A 20,885-nucleotide genomic window follows, 5' to 3' on the forward strand; every position below is an offset into this window, starting at 1 on the left:
TGGCCAAGTGCAATTGTTCTGCATTTTATGTGGGTCAAACTTCAAGACCATTGAAACTATGCATATCTGAGTATCTCAGTGATATCAGGAATAAGTGGGAAACAAATGCCTTATACAAACATTCTTTAAATCATCATAATGCATGTTTCAGTTTTATCATTATTGACAAAATTTTGAGATCTAGAAACAATAAATTAGGCTGGCATGATTTATTGTCTGTGTGTGTGTGTGTGTGTGTGTGTGTGTGTGTGTGTGTGTGTGTGTGTGTGTGTGTGTGTGTGTGCGCGTGTGTGTGTTAGGGAATATATAAAAGTTAAGAGCAGGGGGAACTTCTTCCAGTGCCCTGGTCAGTGTATAATTGTCATCTAGTATCCCCTTGAACCTAGGCCACAAGTCTAGTGGAACACATATAAGCAAGTAAATGTATTTATTTATTTTTTTATTGGCATTTGTTTACCAGGAGAGTCCACTGGGCCAAAAGAGCCCATTTTCAGTGGCGGCCGGGGAAAAAAGCTCCACAAGACAGTTATTATAATAGCACATAAACTTCAAAGAGTTATAAGATACAAACAGTATTATACAAAAAGAGAAAGAAAAGCATGTAAACATATGACATGTACAGATTAATGCAGTTTAGAGGTACATACTAAGTAATTATATTGTTATACATTTAGAGATAATATAGTGATAAAAGCAGTCTTATTGAAATATTTACAAGGCACTCTAAGATAATCCAAAACTAATAATATGAGAAAAGCCCCATGCATTGTTACCACTTCACAAGTCCTGGTGTAATCTCTTTGAAGATTATTACTTTATTTAGAAGGTAAGAGCTCCCCTTAACAAGCTAATATTGTTCCATATGTTACAGAAGTAAATATCACATACCTCATTTTGGATAAAATCCAGTGTGACTCAGTTCTTTTACTGAGAATATTGAGTTGTAGTTGGATAGACAGATGGGTGGATGAAGGGATGGACTGGTTTGAGTGATGGGTCTTAAACTGTTGGGTGTGATGTGACCTTCCCTTTTTGAATTGGTAGCACTACAGCCTATTGCCAAATGCCAGTGATATGTTCATATTTTAATAGACTAATATGGCTGCTTGGAGTTCAGTTAAGTTGTATCTAATTATCTAAATGAAAACCTCCATTACTATGTCTGGCCCCATGAGATTTCATTTTTTTTTCATTTTACTTGTGGCAATAGTTATCATACCTGTAGTTACATAAGAGATGTTTCTCATATTCTCTGCAGCACATCTGTCTGCCAGTTCATTTGCTATGTCCTGCTGTTGTACAATCATTTGATTCTTAATTTAGAACATATTGCAATACCAACAATTTCCCTTTTCAGTATTTTGATGTAATTAAACAATACCTTATTATTGCTTTCATATTTTGAGACCACCCACAGTTCTTCCAATAGATGTGAAATATTTGATTACAATTGTTAGCACTTCTTACTTTATTTTTGAAAACTAAGCACTGCCATTCTTTTTTTCTATTTATCATTATTATAATATTTCATGGATTCAGATCCATGATATCCTAGCCTGGACTTTGCTGGAATGTTAGGAAATCATGGTAGAGAATCGATGCAGAGGAACGTAAAACTGTATATACAGGAGGAGGCTATTATAAAATTAACAGAGGAGTATAATTTGGAGAATCTACTGCAAAAATAAGGACAGAAATGGTAATATTTATTATGCAAATTGGAAAAACTACATTAACTTAGATGCTACTCCAAGGAACCTGAGAGCATTTAAGACTCCAACTTTTTCATTTGATGTTAATGATTGTGCTTAAAGAAGTCTTAAATTAATATAAGATACAGATGATTATAGATGCACAAAGGAATGGATTAGTATTTTAACAAAAATGAGCACTAACAAACAATATAAAATCAATGAAAATCAAAGGTTTGTTCTTGCAACTTCAAATCAGACTTACTGACAATACAGATGATCAAATGATACTGTTTAATAACATGTCTACAGCTAACATTTGTCCTTCTAGCTATTTTTTATAGTCATTTAATCATTTATGATGTTTTTGAAACCATATGCTATATATTTTTTCAAAACATTTTTATTCAAATGTCAACAAAGTATATGTTTATATTCACTATCTATCTATCTATCTATCTATCTATCTATCTATCTATCTATCTATCTATCTATCTATCTATCTATCTATCTATCTATCTATCAATCATAAATAAATCTTATTATCACAAACGTCTGATTATTTAACTATTTACATATGGTGCCTAATTTGCAAAATAATAAACTTTATTTTTAGTATGTATTATTTTATGATACCATAGCAGGCCTTAGGCATAGGCCAGCTAGGCAGCCACCTAGGGGTGTCGCTCTAGCAAGGATGCATTTCCAGTATTTTTTTTGTAGTAAATCATTTTTGTTAATGTGTTGAATAAATACAGGAAAAACTGAAGAGTAAGACAAACTGTGAGAAAAAGGAAGAAAAAAGGTAATCTGGATGGTGTAGGTAGACCAGGATGAAGGTACCAGGTGGTGCAAGGTGGGGTCGGGGAGGGTGCTGTGGAGCCTTTTTGCCTAGGGCACCAGCTGAACCTAAAAAATCCGTGCTCTACCTCAATAAACAAATACAAATAAAGTAAAATAAATAAGAAAGACTCTTTGAAGAAATTAGCAAGACAATGTTCTCCAAAAAAGGGCTGAAACTTTTTCATGGGACAAAGATATTAATACCTTAAATTTTGCTTAAAAACTAGGAAAATTAATTTAATGTACAAAATTCCAAGGTGAATTATGCATGTTAGTCATGTGAATTAATATTATTTAATATAACTGAAATATCAAATTTATCTAACTTGACAGAATACAATTGATTTATCTAACAATGGGTATAATCTTTTCTTCTCAATTCTTCATAAGTTGTACCTTTGATAATACAATTGTTTCATGCTTTTAACAATTAGGCAATCGTTTCTTTGCTATTTATATATATGTAAGAAGGAAATGAATTTAGCAGAATCCATGTTTAGTTGGCATCTGTTTAGTTGACAATATTTCTGTAACATTGTGCAATGTCAGAGTTAGTATACACACACACACACACATATATATATATATATATATATATTATTAACAGGGTATGTGCAGAAATGCAACCCTGCAAAAAAATCATGCTTTATTGATTTACTTTAATTTTGAGTTTTGCATGTGCCATAATTATTTCTTGGCACATGCATAGTAGTGTGAGTAGTGTGTTAACATTCACATTGCTGACATTTTGTGGTCGACATGGATATCAACATTTGGACCCATTTATGAAATTCAGTACACCTATACAATACACACACACACACACACACACACACACACACACACACACACACACACACACACACACACACACACACACACACACACACATTGTTGTCTATCACAAGGTTGAAGCCTACAATCCTGAAATGCATAATCACAGTAACAGAGTGTAGAAGACCAGAAAGCTGAAGGCAACAGTGTCTAAATATCTTGAATAACGAATATCCCTAACATGCAGCATAAATCCAGAACAAGTGTTATCATAAGTCCCGCAAGGGAGTGAAATCCAGAAGTTTCACACTATGATCTTCATAGCAATAAAAAGAAGTTCTGTACTCACCATAACGTTCCATCTGAGTAGTTATACTTCATTTGTCTTCAGCCTGTGGGAATATGGATCTGTATCAGATCCGAGCCGGCAACTTTACTAGCATCCGCTCCAAGCTTCAAGCTCCTCCCTTTACCCATAATACACCTCCACTGCCTTCCAACCCCCAGATCGAGTTTGCTGACCCTTATACTGATAACCCAACCTGAAAAACTACTTGTGACCTATAACTGCAGCCCGTAGGCTGTTCATATGCCAAGGTCTGGGGGAAGAAGGGAGGGATGGCTGAAGACAAATGAAGTAGAACTACTCAGATGGAATGTTATGGTGAGTACATAACTTCTTTATCTGAAGTAGTTTACTTCATTTGGTCTTCAACCTCTGGGACAGAGTACCCAGTTACTAAACTCCTGGGAGGATATTCCGGAGCACCTTGGAACCAAAAGATGCTCTCCTTCTGGAAGTCAAGTCCAATTTGCAATGAGAAATAAATGTATGAGATGAGGACCAAGTAGCTGCAGAACAAATATCATCCAAAGACACTCTAGACCAAAAGACAGCAGATGTAGCCATGGACCTAGTGGAATGAGCTTTCACCTGACCTGGAGGAGACATGCCTCTGTCCTTATAGACCTGAAGGATGCATGAAGAAATCCATCTAGCAATAGTGACCTTGGAGATAGGTTTCCCCAAAAAGGGTTTATAGAAGGATACAAACAATTGATCATATTTACGGAAATTTTTTTGTCCTGTGTAAATAGAATCGTAACTGTCTATGAATATCCAACAGGTGGAGTTTGTACTCCATCTTGTTAGAAAAAAATAGGAAAAAACACAGGCAAATTGATGGTCTGATTGATATTGACTAATGATGCCACCTTAGGAGGAAAGGATGGATTGGTTCGAAGGGAAACCTTGTCTTTGTGAAAAATCATGTAAGGAACTTTGATGGACAAGCCCTGTAATTCTGAAACTCATTTGGCCGAGGTAATAGCCACCAGAAAAGCTGTTTTCCAAGATAAATATTTCAGATTGACTGTTGCAGCAGGCTCAAAAGGTGGAGCAACTAATGCTTGAAGAACCATATTAAGGTCCCATAAGGGAACAGGATCGTTGCCTGGGGAGGGGCGTAACAAAAAGGTGCTTTTAAAAAAGGCTTTACACAGTCTGGAGGAGGCTAAAGAAGCAGAATTCTCACCCACATGAAAATGAGAGATGGCAGCCAACTCAACCTTGACAGTAGAAGAACTAGTTCCGTGTTGAAAAATATCAGCGAGAACGTCAAGACTGACAGAAATAGGAGCCATGAAGGAGTCTAAACTCCTTTGAGAGGCCCAAAAGGAAAAACGTTTCCACTTGCTGTGATAAACCTTCCTGGACAAAGACTTATGAGCAGCCACCAAAATAGATCTAACTGAGGAGGATAGTCCAGGATTCCTAGAAATCATGGGAACTGGAGCAGCCAAGCTGTGAGCTTCAAACTGTCCAGATTTGGATGAGTCACCCCCGAAGGGTGTGACATCAGATCCTGACTGGGATCCAGGTTCCAAGGCGGAGACAGAAGGTGAGACCAAAGAAAAGGAAGCCATACCTGGCGAGGTCAAAACAGGGCAATGAGGATCACTTTGCTCCCCAGTCGACGAGCTTTCTGTAAAAACCTTGGAATAAGAGGTACTGGCGGGTAAGCATATAGAAGACCGGGAGGCCAAGCATGAACTAGAGCATCTCTGGGGGACTCCCCTGGCAGGGGATTCAGAGCAAAAAACTCACTGCACTTCACGTTTGAAGGAGATGCGAAGAGATTGCACCAAGGTTGACCCCACTCGCAGAAGATCTGTTCGCTACTGAAAGATTCAGAGACCTCTCGTAAAGCATCAGAATAGTCTGACTTAGCCTGTCCGCTAAGTATGTGCATCTCAGTATGTGCGTCATGATAAGAAAGTGACCGGTGGAGATCGCCCATTCCCACAATCTCATGGCCTTACGACAAAGGTGGTAAGATTTGGTCCCTCCCTATTTGTTGATATACCAGACCACTGACATGTTGTCTAACTGAATTGCAATCGTTCCCAGAGGAAGAAAGGCATGAAGGGCCTACAATGCTAGAAGGATTGCCCTCATCTCTAGGACATTTATGTGCAAGCTGGTCTTTACAGGGGACCACAGGCCTTGGACTGTCCTGCCTGAACAATGCCCCCCCACCCGAGTTGGGAGGCATCCGTGGTCACTGTGGCTTGGGCCAGGGCTGGAACAAAGGGTCGTCCCTCCAAAATGTCCAGAGAACACATCCACCATATAAGGGATGACCGACAGACTTGACTGAGTTTAATTGGGTATGCCAGTGTCAGTTCCAACAGGGACCATTGTACAGCTACAGTCCACTGTAGAATTCTCATGTGTAACCAGGCACACGGGAGAGGAGTTATGGTTGCTGCCATCAAGCCTAAGGCCCTCAACACCGATTCCACCATTGGGAGATGAGAGTGGTAGATCAGGGATACATGCATCATCAGGTTTTGTACTCTCTCCGAGGTCAGGAAGATTTTGCACTGTAGAGTATCTATCCTTGCACCAATGTAGTCTATCACCTGTACAGGATCTAGGAGTGATTTGGATGCATTGATTGTGATTCCCAAATGCAGGGCAAGGATCAGGAAATAATCCCTGGTTTGGGAGGGTAGACACCTGGTGGGAGCAGTGAGGAGCAAATCATCCAGGTACGGATAGACCTGAATCCCCTGAAGCCTCAGGTGAGCCGCTACTACTGACATCACATTGGTAAACACCCTGAGGGCTGTGGTGAGACCAAAGTGTAGGGCTCAAAATTGGTAATGATTGACTCCTAGCCTGAAGAGGAGGAACCTCCTGGAGCTTCTGTGCATCTTTATGTGATAATAAGCATCATGGAGGTCTAATGAGCACATCAAGTCACTCTCTTGCAGGTACGGCATGATGGACTGTAGTATGACCATCCGGAACTCCTCTTTGTCAACTGACAGGTTCAGAGTAGAAAGGTCCAGAATGGGCCTTAAGTCCCCCATTTTCTTTGGCACCAAAAAGAACCTGGAGTAGAAGCCCAATCCAGACTGATCTGGGGGGGACAGTTTTGATGGTTTGTTTTTCTAGCAGCTTGGAAATTTCCTGTGCTGCTGCTTTCCTTTGTGTGGGTGGTACATCCGGGAGGTGTCTGGGAGATTTGGGGGGACCCACAAAGGGGATAGGTTATCCTTTAGATATGATTTGAATCACGCAGCGGTCTGATGTTATGGAGTTCCATACTGCTAGGTGCAAGGACAATCGTCCTCCGACTGCCTCCAGAATAGAGCAGTCGGGCCACCCCTCAGGGTTGCTAGCCGGGTCTGTCTGAGAAAGGTTCTTGAGACCCAAAATTCCTCTGACTCCCTCTGTCTCTGGGCCAGGGTCCATTCTGTCCCCCTCTGCCTCTGGAGGAAAAAGAGCCCTGAGTTTCCCAGGAATACTGTGACCTCTGGAACCACATCTTCTTTTGCCCTCTCTGGTTCCGGGAAAAAGACCTTTGAGGGTTCAAAAAGTGGATCCTGACGGCAGACAGTGTCTTCCCATCCTTCTCACTCTGAACTAATGTCTCTCTGATGGTCCAAGGAGAGTAGAGCCTTCATAAGGGGCATTGGCAAAGGATGCCTTGAAAGGTTCCGAAAATTGACATAATCTGAGCCAGACGTAGTGCCCCATGGACACGCCGGACCCAGCTACCCTTGCTGCTCCTTCCATAGCATGTGAAAGGAGTCGCATGGACGTGTTGGAGATTGCTTTCAAAGTGGCCATCCTCACGGAAAATGAGGCCCTGTCCTCCTGCGATATGGACTTAGGGGGAGACTCCTCCAGCTCCTTTACCAGGTCATGTTGGAGTCTGGTGACATGGGCCAGGTAGTTCAGCACCCTAATTGAAAAGGTAGCTGAAGTGTAAACCCACTTCCCAAGGCGGTCCATCATTTGCGACTCTCGGTCAGGAGGATGAACCGAGGAACTCTCCTGGGCAAGTTCCTTTTTTGTGGATGCTACTAGCACCATAGCATCTATGGGGGACCCCTTGTTCCAAACTGGCCTGTCTGTGGGGGGACTTAAAATTTTGTCGGGTCTTTTTGGAATTAGTTCCATGGTGTCCAGCTCCTTCCATGCTCACGAGGTGACCAGATCCACCAAAGGATCCACGGGAGGGGACACCCAGGAAGTAGATGGGCCCATGCCGAATGCCTCCAGGAACATGGACTCATCAGAAAAAGTTTTGGGGGCAGACCAACCTCCCCATTGGTGCAGGATTTCCATGCTGTCTCCAAAGGAGACATCTTTGGGAGGTGACCTAGGGGAACCTTCTCCATCATCCAAGTCCGTATCCTCAGTGAGGGACTCGGGGGAGTCCAAGTATCTCCCATTGCATGTATGCTTGCAAGGCACCTCTCCAGTGGGGCTCTCTGGGGGGAACTCACAAGCCACTTGTTCCTCAGGGGGAACCGTCTGGGGCTCCACGAGCATGGGCTTTCCTTCTGGTAAAATGATGGGGACCATAGATCCAGCATAGAGAACCCTTTCTACCACACCGAATGCTGAAGGAGAGCAAACCTCCTGAGAAACCAATAAGGAGGCCGGTCTCCCCGGGTCTGATGAGAGAATCAGAGCTGGGCCCGAAGTGGATGAAGCTCAGAAGGAGGGAACTTGGCCCGACAAAGGAGAAGCCGATGAAAAAAGTTCCACTCTCTCTGATCCAACACCCAAGCTCTGGCTCTGAGAGTGGCTCAGATCCGAGCTGGTCAGATCTGACATGCTCCAGGCAGCTGTCAGCATTGAGGAAGCAGGTACCATCGGCACCGACCCCCTGACTAAAGCCATCCTTGGATCCGAATACTCTGAAGGATGGATCGGAGAAGGAGATATCGGCTGGAAAAAGGGAAGTGAGCTCCCCCCTCCTGAGTGAGAGGGGGCTGCCAAGTACCCCATCTAGATCTGAGTACAGATGAACCTCCTCATCATTTTATCCATATCGACCTCAGACAAAGACTGGGATGACCTTGACAAGGCCACGGACTCCAACCTTGCGAGTCGGGGGCACCAAGGCCTTAAAAGCTGAGTGTGTCTCCTCTGGCTCTGGGGAGAACCTCGGAAATCAGAGCTGAGGGGAGTCATGGATCTGTAAAGGTTTTACTGGTGAAGGGAGGTCTGGAGGCCTCTTATGCTTTTCCCTCGCCTTTGACTCTCTCTCCTTCTCTCTGCCCCTTTTCCACTCAACTTCCAAATGCTTTTGCACAGGAGGTTGAGTCCCAGCTTGGGAGGGAGGAGAAGCCAGGGGAAGAGAAGAAGGAGAGGCGGCCACAGCAGCCGTTGTGACCGAAGCCAAAGATGAGGCAATAGTCTCAGAAGGGGGAAGAAGACCTTTGAGGGCCAACTTGGCCTTCCTATCTTTAATGGTGCGATGGTTGAACCCCGCACATATAGTGCAGTCAACACTAAGATGGGTCACATCCAAGCACAAAACACACTGCAGGGGATAACTTATGGCCACACTCTGTGCATCTTTTGAAAATAGGCTTGTCAGCCATACTGTCAGAAGAAAGAAAAAATAAAAGAAAATGTTATTTCTTTCCTTCTGATAACACCCACTCACCACACTCATACACTTGGATTGCACTGTGGGGGAGGGGGAGAGCAAAAAAAATCCACACAACTACTCTGACTAACTAACTACCCTATAAACTATCAACTTAATGCACTAAGCAAGGGGAGGATAAAGGGGAACCTACTCTACCACTATCTAATGATTTGAAGAAAAAAAGAGATATTTTTAAAGTCATTACCCACTTGAAAACCTGGAGCTCTAGAGATCACGATGCATAAGCTATTCGTGGCAAATGAGATCTGGGGGTTGGAAGGTAGTGGAGGTGTATTATGGTTAAGGGGAGGAGCTTGGAGCTCGGAGCAGATGCTAGTAAAGTTGCCGGCTCGGATACGATAAGGATCCGTATTCCCACAGGTTGAAGACCAAATGAAGTAAACTACTTCAGATAATTTTATTATGTTAAATTTTTAGAGACTGGTTAGATTTTCCTACCTGGGAATTCATTAAAGTGCATAGCACAAGTGGTATGTTTCATACTAGAAAAGCCCTTCTTCCATGATACACCCACTTGCTGTAGTGAGACATGTTATCTGTGATGAAGTAAGACCTCATTATCAGCTAATGTGCATATCTCTGAAATACATTTACTACAGTGACATGCAAATCATTGCTGATCTGCTCATTTCGGCACTACCACTACCACACACACACACACACACACACACACACACACACACACACACACATACAATCACACACATGTACAAACACCCCCATGCACACACCACAGTCCCTGTACCTGTCCCGACCCTATCTGCCCTCCTGTGCTTCCTCCCATCCCTGTAACAGTTGGAGTTCCATTACAGCATGTATCTCTTAGGCCCTAGAGGTGTAGAATATCCCTCCACCCTCAGATTCTAGTACTGTCATTGGTACCAGTATGGCCATTTACAATATACATCATCATTGGTGTACAGTGGTCCCCTCCCCCCACCCCGAAACCTGTTATAGGATGATAGGATCATAGGGGATTACTAGGCTATCGACCCAGAAGTCATTTTAAACCTAGCCATTTCAACCCAATGTAATACCATAGAAGTACTAGTCAATACCCAAGATTGCATTTAGTGATGACTGCCCATGTCCAGAAGGGTTGTGAGTGCTATCCCCGGTAAGAATTTACAGTACCCCATCCACTCATCCAGGTTCCTCTTGAACAGTGTCATACAGGTGCTCTGTTTCACATGAATTGGTAGTCTGTTCCAAAGACATGGCAGTCACTGGGAGATAAATCTGTCCCTCCAGCATGTCTTACTTAAGGCACAGGCCATATTTAAGTCCCTGGAATGGGTATCCCTAGACCCATTTGATTTATGGATATGCAGTAAGTTCATTAGGTTTGTGCCTTGGTTTGCTCTGTAGACCAGGCGTAAGTCTACTCTAAGAAGTCTAAATGATATGGAGTATAGTGACAAGGATTTTAGTCGGTCCATTTAAGGCATAAACTGGAGACCCTTGATCTTCTTTGTTAGAAACCTCTGAGGTCTCTCTAATTGCTACAGATGCTTAGTATGGTACATACCAAATAGGGCATTATACCCCATTATTAGCTGGATAAGTGCCAAGTATAAGGGGATAATAACTTATTTTGCTCTTGAAGTGATGCCTTTACTAATCAAGTGAGCTACGCGGATACTTTCCTTACAATGGTAGACACATGGTGGTCAAAGTTAAGGTCGTGGTCAACATGTGATTCCAGGTTCCTTACCACTTCATAGGTATATAGGGTATTGTTATTGATTTGATAGTGTGAAGGGACATTGTTTGTGCAGAAGGGAATGATGATGCATTTCTTTGCATTCAGTTTGAGACTGTGACTAATACACCAGTCGCTGGACTGTGCGAGACCCTCCTGGAGTATACTGACATCATTTAGGGATTCAATGACTGCACCTAGTTTGCAGTCACCTGCAAAACTGATCAGCCACAACCCTTTAGTTTTGACCTGAACTTCTGAGAAGTATATACCAAACAGTGGGGGGCCCTGTACTGACCCCTGTGGAACCCCACTGGTAAAAAGTATGCTGGTTGATGTGGAGTCACCCACTCTGATAGTGTGTCCAGTTTGTGAGCCAGTTACATTCAGTTTGCTAAGTTTATCGGTAATGCCTGAATGTGGCATTGTGATGACAGCCTTTGCCAAGTTGAGGTATGCTGTGCACAGATTTACCCTCATCAATGGCCTTGGTCACACTTTCAGAGAAATCCACCTGATTTAACAGGCAGGATCTGCCCTTCAAGAAGCCGAATTGGGTAGGATCCAGGGTTTGAAGGTCGCATATGTCTTTATTTATGAGGTCCATAATGATACTATATTCCATGGCCTTACAGATATGGCTGGTCAGGCTTATGGGTCTATAATTCCCCAGATCTGTTGCTAGGCCACCTTTGTGGAGGGGAATAAGTGTAGCTGTTCTCAATTACACATGAACAAAACCTGCGGTTAGGCTGTGATTGGAAAAGGTGCTTACTGGTGCTGGTAGTTCATGTTTTAGCCTGTTTAGAAGACAGCCTGGTATGTCAACTGGTCCCATTGAGGCTGTGTTCTTTGTCTTGGGCAGGGCTTTGAGGACCTGCTCTTCAAATATGCAAGGTGGGGGGGGTGAATGTGGGGGAGGATTTGTTGTAGGTTAGGTGGGGATAAGGGAGTGAAATTTTCACCATACCTATCCACTAGCAGGTCCGCTATCTCTGTGGGGTCAGTGTGTGTCATACCATTGGCCACCAGTTTTTCACATGTTGGGTTTTGCCCTTTATGTTACATACATATCCGTAAAACACCTTATGGTTATCCTTGGCAGCCCTTGCTATGTTTCTCTCAAAGGAGCTATTGAAGGATTTGACAAGTTGTCTTATTTGCCTGTTAAAGATGAGGACGGTATTTTTCCATTGTTGGGTCCTTGTCTTCATTTTCTTGGACAGTAACTTTTTGCATTTCTTATACAGTTTTTTGATTCTGGAAGTCCACCATGGCAGCTAAATTTTACTTGAGGTTCTGGCTTTGATTCTATCTGGTACAGCTAAATTGATACACTTATGCAAGTGATTGTACAGGGCTTTAGTGTAAGCTATGCCGTAGTTGCCACTTTCAGCTTGGGGTGGGGCTTGGAATGCATTTATACCTTCTCCTATGAGGGTATAGTTTGCCTTGGTGAAGTATTTTAGTCTGATTTCATCCTTTGTGAGTTCTGGTGTTAGTGTCAGTTCAAAGGTGACTGATTTGTGGTCAGTTTTAACTAATGAGGGTCCAACAGTTGCAACAGTGCACCTGTTTGACATGTTGGTAAGGACCAAATCTAGAATGTTTGTTCCTATTGTTGGGACATGGACAATTTGCTCCAGGGAATTTGAATTCACAAAGTCAAGGAACTTTTGTGATAGTGAGTTTGGGCTAGAATAGGTTTCCCAGTTGATGGTGGGATAATTTAAATCCCATTAACCAGTGTGTTCGGTAAAATTTGGATTGTCTTCAGTTTGGTTAAGTAGGCTTTGTTGGTGTCATGACCCATGGAGGGGGATCTATAACTGGCTAGGACTTGAATATGGGTCTTACCCATCATAACCTGGGCCTGGAGTAACTCCATGGAGTTGTCTAGTCTAACTAGATGTAAGGTGAATTTATCTCTAGTATAAATTGAAACACCACCTCCTTTGGTTTTCACATGTTCATTTTGTGGTCTATAGGTGTGGAAGGCATTGTAACCTTGCAGGGCTGAGGTGCTCTCTGAGGCCTTAAACCAGGTTTCTGTGACTGCACATATATCTATATATTCTAGGGAGTGCAGTTTTTGGTTTAAGCTGCTGGGATTTAGCAGCATGACCCTTATTTTGCTCTGATTGGTTAATTTCATGTTGGTAATGTTGTTTTTGAGACCTTGCCTAAAAAAGGCACTATGGGGGAAACAAGAGCATTTTACAGCAGCTGAAAGCCTAGGGGTGCCATGTAAAAACTGTCTGTGGCAGAGCAGCGAGGTTTGTCGAGCATGGCTTCCCAGGAATACAGGATCTTGATTTCCCATGGAATGACACCAAAAACTAAGCCAATTATTGAAATCAATCATTTTTTTGTTTATACTGTGGCATCATTCTAGGTGAGGGTAGTATGCTTCTCAAGGGTAGGCACAACATGGCAGAGAGCTCAACCATGTCACTCTTCATATAGTTCAGTAAGGTACATCTCAGGTCATTCACACCAATGTGAACTATGACAGATCATAATGGTACTTGCTGCTAAGAGACCTGAGTGCATGCAGGATTTGTCCAATCCTGGCAGCAGACAGGCAGCTGACCATGACCTTCTCCTTATCTGACCTGGTAAGTGGGATAGCTATGTGTCTCACTACTGAGTCGCCGATGAGAAGAAAAGTTGTTTTTTGAGTGCTACTCCTTATGGGCTTGGTGGATGAGACACTGGTGTTGCTATGTGTCATGAGTGCTGTGAAGACTCCGTTAGCTGTAGCAGACTTGTGTTTTGGAGGTCTCTGGTGTTTCAATAAGTTTTTTGAGAGAACCTCCTCATATGTGGATTTATGTGTTTGATGCGTCCTATGTGTATGAGTAGTGGTATGTGTATGAGTAGTAGTACTATGTGAATATGTAGTGGTGGGTGAGTTGACATCCTTCTCCATGTTACAGTTTTGAGTGAGAGAGAGCGTGGATTTTAGATTCTCAGTGTAAATACATCTCTCACACTCTGTACTAGACTGTGTTATCACAATGCCACAAAAAAGGGAAGCCAATCTGGTGGTCCCCTGCCATAAACAAACTGTACAACAGAAGGAAGAAACTGTTGCAAAAGAGAGTAAAATCCCATGAGTGGAGGAGCTCCCTGGTCAGCCTCAGTAAGAAGCTGAGATCCCTTATAAGATCCTCCATAGCTAGCTACGAAAATAAAATCGCCACTAATTCCAAGGACAACCACAAAGCATTCTATAGCTATGTCAAGAATCTTAATGGCAACACCCAGATCTGCTCTGAGTTACAGCACAAAGGCACGAAAATTACAGAACCAACTGATATTGCCAACATCCTGGCAGATAGGTTCAGTGCTAAGTTTACCACCCCCCCTCACCCCCTAAAGGGCACATATCTATACAGGAAGAATGCAGAGTCCCTGTAATCACAACTATGCAGGTGATAGCTGCACTCTCTAAAGCCAAAAACACAGCATCCATGGGACCGGACAACATCCCAGGCTGCGTTTTACACAAACTTAAGAATGAACTGGCTCCCCACTTAAGCACCATGTTCAATAATAGCCACGCATCAGGCTTTGTGCCCACTGAATGGCGCACAGCAACAGTTATCCCACTCCACAAAGGGGGAGCCACCACTGATCCCGGGAACTATAGACCTATTAGCCTGACGAGCCTGGTCTGCAAAGCCATGGAACATATCATCATGGAACTCATAAACAAAGACATTGGTAACCTCCAAACTCTGGATCCCACCCAGTTCGGGTTTGTGAAAGGCAGATTGTGCCTCCTGAACCCGATCGACTTCTTTGAGGCAGTCACCAAAGCCTCTGATGAGGGTAAGGTGGTTCACACAGCCTATCTTGACCTCGTCAAGGCTTTCGACACCATCCTCCATTCTGGAATTATAGCTAAACTCAATAAACTAGGCATAAATCCATACGTCACAAGATGGGTTGCCAACTGGCTCACTGACAGAACCCACACTGTAAAAGTTGCAGACTCCAAATCTGGCCTCAAACCAGTGACAAGTGGAGTACCACAGGGTTCCGTCCTGGGACCGCTCCTGTTTGGTATCTACTTCTCTGAAGTACAGGCTAACACAGAAGGCCTCTAGCTAACGAAGTTCGCAGATGACTGCAAACTAGGAGCCATAGTCAAGTCCCCAAATGATGTGAACATCCTACAGAAGGGCTTCTCTGAGACAGATGCCTGGTGTCAGAGCCATGGCCTCAAGCTCAATGCCAAAAAGTGCAGTGTCATCCCCTTTTGTAAAAACTCTGTACCCATGAACTACCACATAGGCAGCAATCTACTTAACACCGAATGCTTGATAAGAGACCTTGAGACCCAGGTGGACAGTAGTCTCTCCTTTGATAGTCACATCACCACAGTAGTCAGGAAGTCCTTCTACATGGCACACCTCATCATAAAAGGGTTCTCATCCAGGAAAAAAGAGGTCATCGTTCCCCTCTACTCGACACTCATTAGACCTACTATAGAGTACAACGCCCCTTTTGGAATGTATCTCACAAGACATCAGCAGCAGCTGGAAAGGCCACAGAAGTACCTCACAAAGAGGATTACTGGACTCAAACAAATGCCCTACACTGACCGCCTTAAAAACCTCCAGCTTTACTCCGTAGCATATCGCTTACTCAGAGGTGATCTCTGCCTAACATATAAAGCTATGTCAAACCCAGAGCTGTTGGACATGCTACACCTAAAGAAATCCCTCCAAGCTACACGCTCTAGGGACCTAAACCTTGTCACCACAATAAACAGGACATGCTGGAGGGATAGATTCCTATCCCAGAGACTTCCCATACTCTGGAACAGGCTACCCATCTATGTCAAGCAAAGTTCTTCATTAGCACTCTTCAAGAAAAATCTTGATGAGTGGATGGGAAATAGGAAATACACCCCGGGGATCACTTCTGTGTCTCTGCTCAACAGTGGCACAGGAAAATAACTTTCTTGGGTGGCGTAAGCCAGGGAACTTTGTTGGCTAGGCTTACATAGGCCCTTGGGCCGATAGCCTAGTACCTACCTATGAACCTATTAGTAGAGGGTTGTATGTGTACATGAGGCAATTGCTACACTGCCTCAAGAGACCCAAGTCAATAAGGTTGGCAGGAGAAACAAGGCTAGTCTAACTGTCCATAATGCTAGGTTGAAGACTGTTGTCACTAGGGGTGGCTTTTCAGACATGATCACGGAGGAGCTCGGCAAATCGATATTTCTGCCTGGGTTTTAAGGGAAAATTTGTTGAAATTAACTGTCCAACATTGGCACACACTTGCACTGCAGTGTGTGGTGCTGTGTGATGTGCAAACAAGCATAAACCTGCTCAGATGTAGGGTATAAATACCAGAAGCTAAAAAAGCTAAAACTTGAAATAACTCTAATAAGATTCAAAAGGACCAATGAGGATGATTATTCCAAGCCTTAGACCAGCATCCCTTTACCAGTCAGGTTCTAATCAAACACACTTAGGTTCATAGGTTCATAGGTAGGTACTAGGCTATCTACCCGAGGGCATTTATAAGCCTAGCCAGAGTGTGTCGGCTTTCGCCGTCCCATTGATTAAGTAACTGAGTCTCTGTCAAGCAGAGCCAATGAAGTGATCCCAGGGGTGTACTTTTTGTTACCCATCCAGTCATCAAGGCTTCTCTCACAAAAGTACAGATAGGCCCCCTTCTGATCCAAATAGTTCCAGAAGTAGTAGGCCTGGATATGGACTATGCTACAGCTACTAGCTACCCTAGTTTCAGTGGGAAATACTAGATAATATTTAACACAGCAGAAAAATAGCAGTGAGACACAGAAAAAAAACATTTAAAACAGCAGAACATCATCCAGGAGGCCCTAAAGAATTAACAGATCAGTTAATTAAGTACTGCTTGGCAGAAAAACAGAGAAGGCAAAACATATAGCTTTAAAACAGTGAACAAATACAAGTAAATACTTAAACAGTGGAAACAACAAAAAATCTTACTAAATAGTGAAAACAGTAATAAAATTTGAAAAAATAATGTAAGTAGTCCAATAAGTGCCCCGACGGAGTAAATGCTACTCAAACCAATCGATAATATAAAAAAGAACAGAAGTAGCAAACAATTGACCAACTGCAGCAAAGCCGGCGTATATATCAACTGTATTGGTTTTCTTTAAAGACAAAGTCCAAGTTTAAAATAATATAAACTGTTTATTAAGACAGGTTAGCGCTTTCACCGAAGTGGCTTCTTCAGACCTATGTTTTAACATATATATATAGGTGAGAATATATTAAATATTAATGAATATATTAAATATTATTGATTTAAATTAACAACACATTATTGTATATTGCATATTCAAGTCCAGTGTCATGTGAGTTTTTAAATGTTTAAATGTTTTAACAATGAAGTTTCTATTTGTTATATATATATATATTTTGTATATATTTTTTATATTAGTTGTAATAGTTGTGATATATCTTTAAGACTGAATGATTTTCCCGCCTTGTAGCGCTATATAAGAACTGTTGTTTGATATACAAAACATAGGTCTGAAGAAGCCACTTCGGTGAAAGCGCTAACCTGTCTTAATAAACAGTTTATATTATTTTAAACTTGGACTTTGTCTTTGAAGAAAACCAATACAGTTGGTATATACGCTGGCTTTGCTGCAGTTGGTCAATTGTTTACTACTTCTGTTCTTTTTTAAGTAATAAAATTTGACTTTACAGGCATAATGTAGCAAGCAATTGCAGTATAACAGTGTAGTTTAGTACATAGTAAATAAGTACAGTATAAAACTAGGTGGCAGGCAGCAGGCAGTAAAAAAATGCAGAAAACAGTATAAATAAGCAAAAAAAAAAAAACACTCAACTTATGTTTTTTTGAACACTCAGAAGCCTCTAGCCATCTGGTATCTCAGATCAGAGTTGTGGCTGGAAGCCCACCTCAGTTCAGCTTGGTACAAACAAGCTGAAACCTGCTCAGATGCAATGCCTAAATACCAGAAGCTAAAACTTGAAAAAAAAAACTAACAAAATTCATAAGGATCAATGAGGATGCTTATTCCAAGCTCTAGACTGTCCTTCCTTAACCAGTCAAGTGCCAATCGAACAAAATTCTCTCACAGAAGTGCAGCTAGGCCTCTTCCAATCCAAGATGGCCTAGACAATGTGCTCAGAACAAACAAACCATTACAAACAGTTCCAGAAGCAGCAAGCCTGGATATGGACTATGCTACATCTAATAGGTACCCTAGTTTCAGTGGGAAACACTAGAGGATATTTAGCACAGCAGACAAATAACAGCAAGACACTGAAAAAAAACATTTAAAATAGCAGAAAATCAGCCAGGAGGCCCTAAAGAATGATTTAAACATCCATCCAGCCACAGTCCCTTTTTCCTATTTTTGCACATGGGGTTGGTGTATCACTTCAACAGTGACAATCATCTAGAGCCAATTTTTACACCACCAGGTGGCTAGCTCCACCATGGTGGATCTTCCCCATTACACACTTGCACACACACTCACACTTATGGCCAATTAAAAGTATCCTATTCACCTACTGCATATCTTTGGAATGTGAGAGGAAAGTGGAGCACCCAGAGGAAACCCACGCAAACACAGGGAGGACATGGAGACTCCACACAGAATGCACCCCAGGAAAAAATCAAACTGGGGGACCCCTTGCTGTGAGGCAACAACGCTATAGTGCCATAACCACACTTCAAGAACAACTTGAAATATTCTGATGAAGTCGTTTGTGACTAAGATGAAAGCAGTGATCACATTTTTTTTATGTTAAAGTCAGTTCAGTCAGTGTTTTTTGTTTGTCGGTCATAATTTGCATTTTTTTACATGGTTGCTGTTTTATATTGATTGTTTTACCACTCTTCATGAGTTCTAGTTTATTTACGTATTGCATTTTTTTGCCACCATATGTTGAATTCAGATAAAAAAGTAATTATATTTTGTGTATATCTACATCTCTCTCTCTCTCTCTATATATATATATATATATATGTGTGTGTGTGTGTGTGTGTGTGTGTGTGTGTGTGTGTGTGTGTGTGTGTGGGTGTGTGTGTGTATATACATGCATGTATATATATATCTATCTATCTATATAGATATATATATATATATATATATATATGTGTGTGTGTGTGTGTGTGTGTGTGTGTGTGTGTGTGTGTATATATATATATATATATATATATATATATATATATATATATATATATATATATATATATATATATATATATAATCTATATATGTGATATATATATATATATGTATATATATATATATATATATATCTATACATATATATATATATATGTATGTGTGTGTGTGTGTGTGTGTGTGTGTGTGAGACCCATGATCATTTGATAATGGGATTATTTATATATTTAATTTGCTCCTTTGATGGTATTAAAAGTAATTGGAATTATATACAAAACTTTTAGGGAGTAATATCATTTTAATTAATGTTAATCTATCCTTGGTCAAAAAATTCATTATGTATTAATGCTTTTACATATCTAACTGAAGTATCACAATTTACTTTAGCAGTTTTGCTGAATTCTTCAGTCAGTTATCCCTAAATATTTAGTCTTTGCATCTTCCCAATTATAGTCATTGGTTGTAAAACAAATCTGTTGTTTGATTAATTAGCTTAATGTTAACTTTCTTATCACTAAATTTTAGTTTAATAACACTTTAAAGCTTTTCAATATTTTAAATATAGGGAATATAGCTATATTGTTACGTCTTATGAATAGTATATCACCTACAAAAAACTTGAATGTTAGAGGAGCAAGTGCTATTAATTTTAAAAATTACAGTATAGTGCATGGACTGTGCTGATTACACTCCGATATTATGAAAAAAGCAAGCTAGTTAAGCTTTAGAATGGCACGTGACCCAACTTTAACAATTGTAAAGCAACCCCTGCTTATGTTGTTATGGTCAGGTCTTCCACTCGGTAATGACATTTACCTGTACTGACCAGCAAATGTCTGCAGCAGAACAAAAGATTTGTTTCTGCCGGATCTATATCACATCATTGAACTTGTATAAGTTTGAACGATGTAATATTGAACCCAAAAGTCCAAAACGCAAAAATAGCAAAGCTACAGCACATCGATTTTTTTCCCAGGGAAAAAAAATTGGAGGGCCATTTTCGGGGCTTTGCTATTTCCTCCACTGTGGTGCAATCTGGGAGTTTGTATATTTAAGTAGGGTGTGTGGGGGCGAAGCCTCCCACTTTAGTTTTAGTTTAAGGTTTATGTTTTTTTTTTTTTTTTTTTTTTTTTTGTTAGGGAACAGCAATTCTGTTCCCTGGGAAAAAATTGCTGTTCTGTGTGTTCGTTATTGTGTGGTTTTGGACTTTTGGGTTCGATATTACATCGCTCAAACTCATACAATTTTGATGATGTGATATAGACCAGTTTCTACTTGCTATCCATACCCTTAATGTGTCTCTAACTTCCTATAAAAAAACTTATTAAGTAGCTAGAATAACAGGATGTGTTTGTCTGCATAATGTGAAGGATATGAACTCTAAAACTCAAATGTATGTCATTTAGTGACATCAGTCCTCTGTGGCTTGTCTGAAAACCACAGATTTTATGGAAAACAGACCAAAAATGTAAAGCAATAGTCTGTCTGTTCTGTGAAAACCCAGAAAGTAGAGAGGCATTAAAAGTAAATAAATGTAAATGTGATGGACAGCGTCCAAGTATATTATGGCTTTGAAAGCCAACAAAACATTTAGTGATTCTTTTACCCTTTAACTAATTGAACACGGAGCAGATAAAGCTCCATGCACTACAATGAATTATGATTGTCTGACCAATTATAACCCTGTATTATGTGTTCTCAACATGGATGCC

The sequence above is a fragment of the Protopterus annectens genome, chromosome 1.part0, assembly GCF_019279795.1.
Source record: "Protopterus annectens isolate FY-2018-M chromosome 1.part0, PAN1.0, whole genome shotgun sequence".
NCBI lineage: Eukaryota > Metazoa > Chordata > Ceratodontiformes > Protopteridae > Protopterus > Protopterus annectens.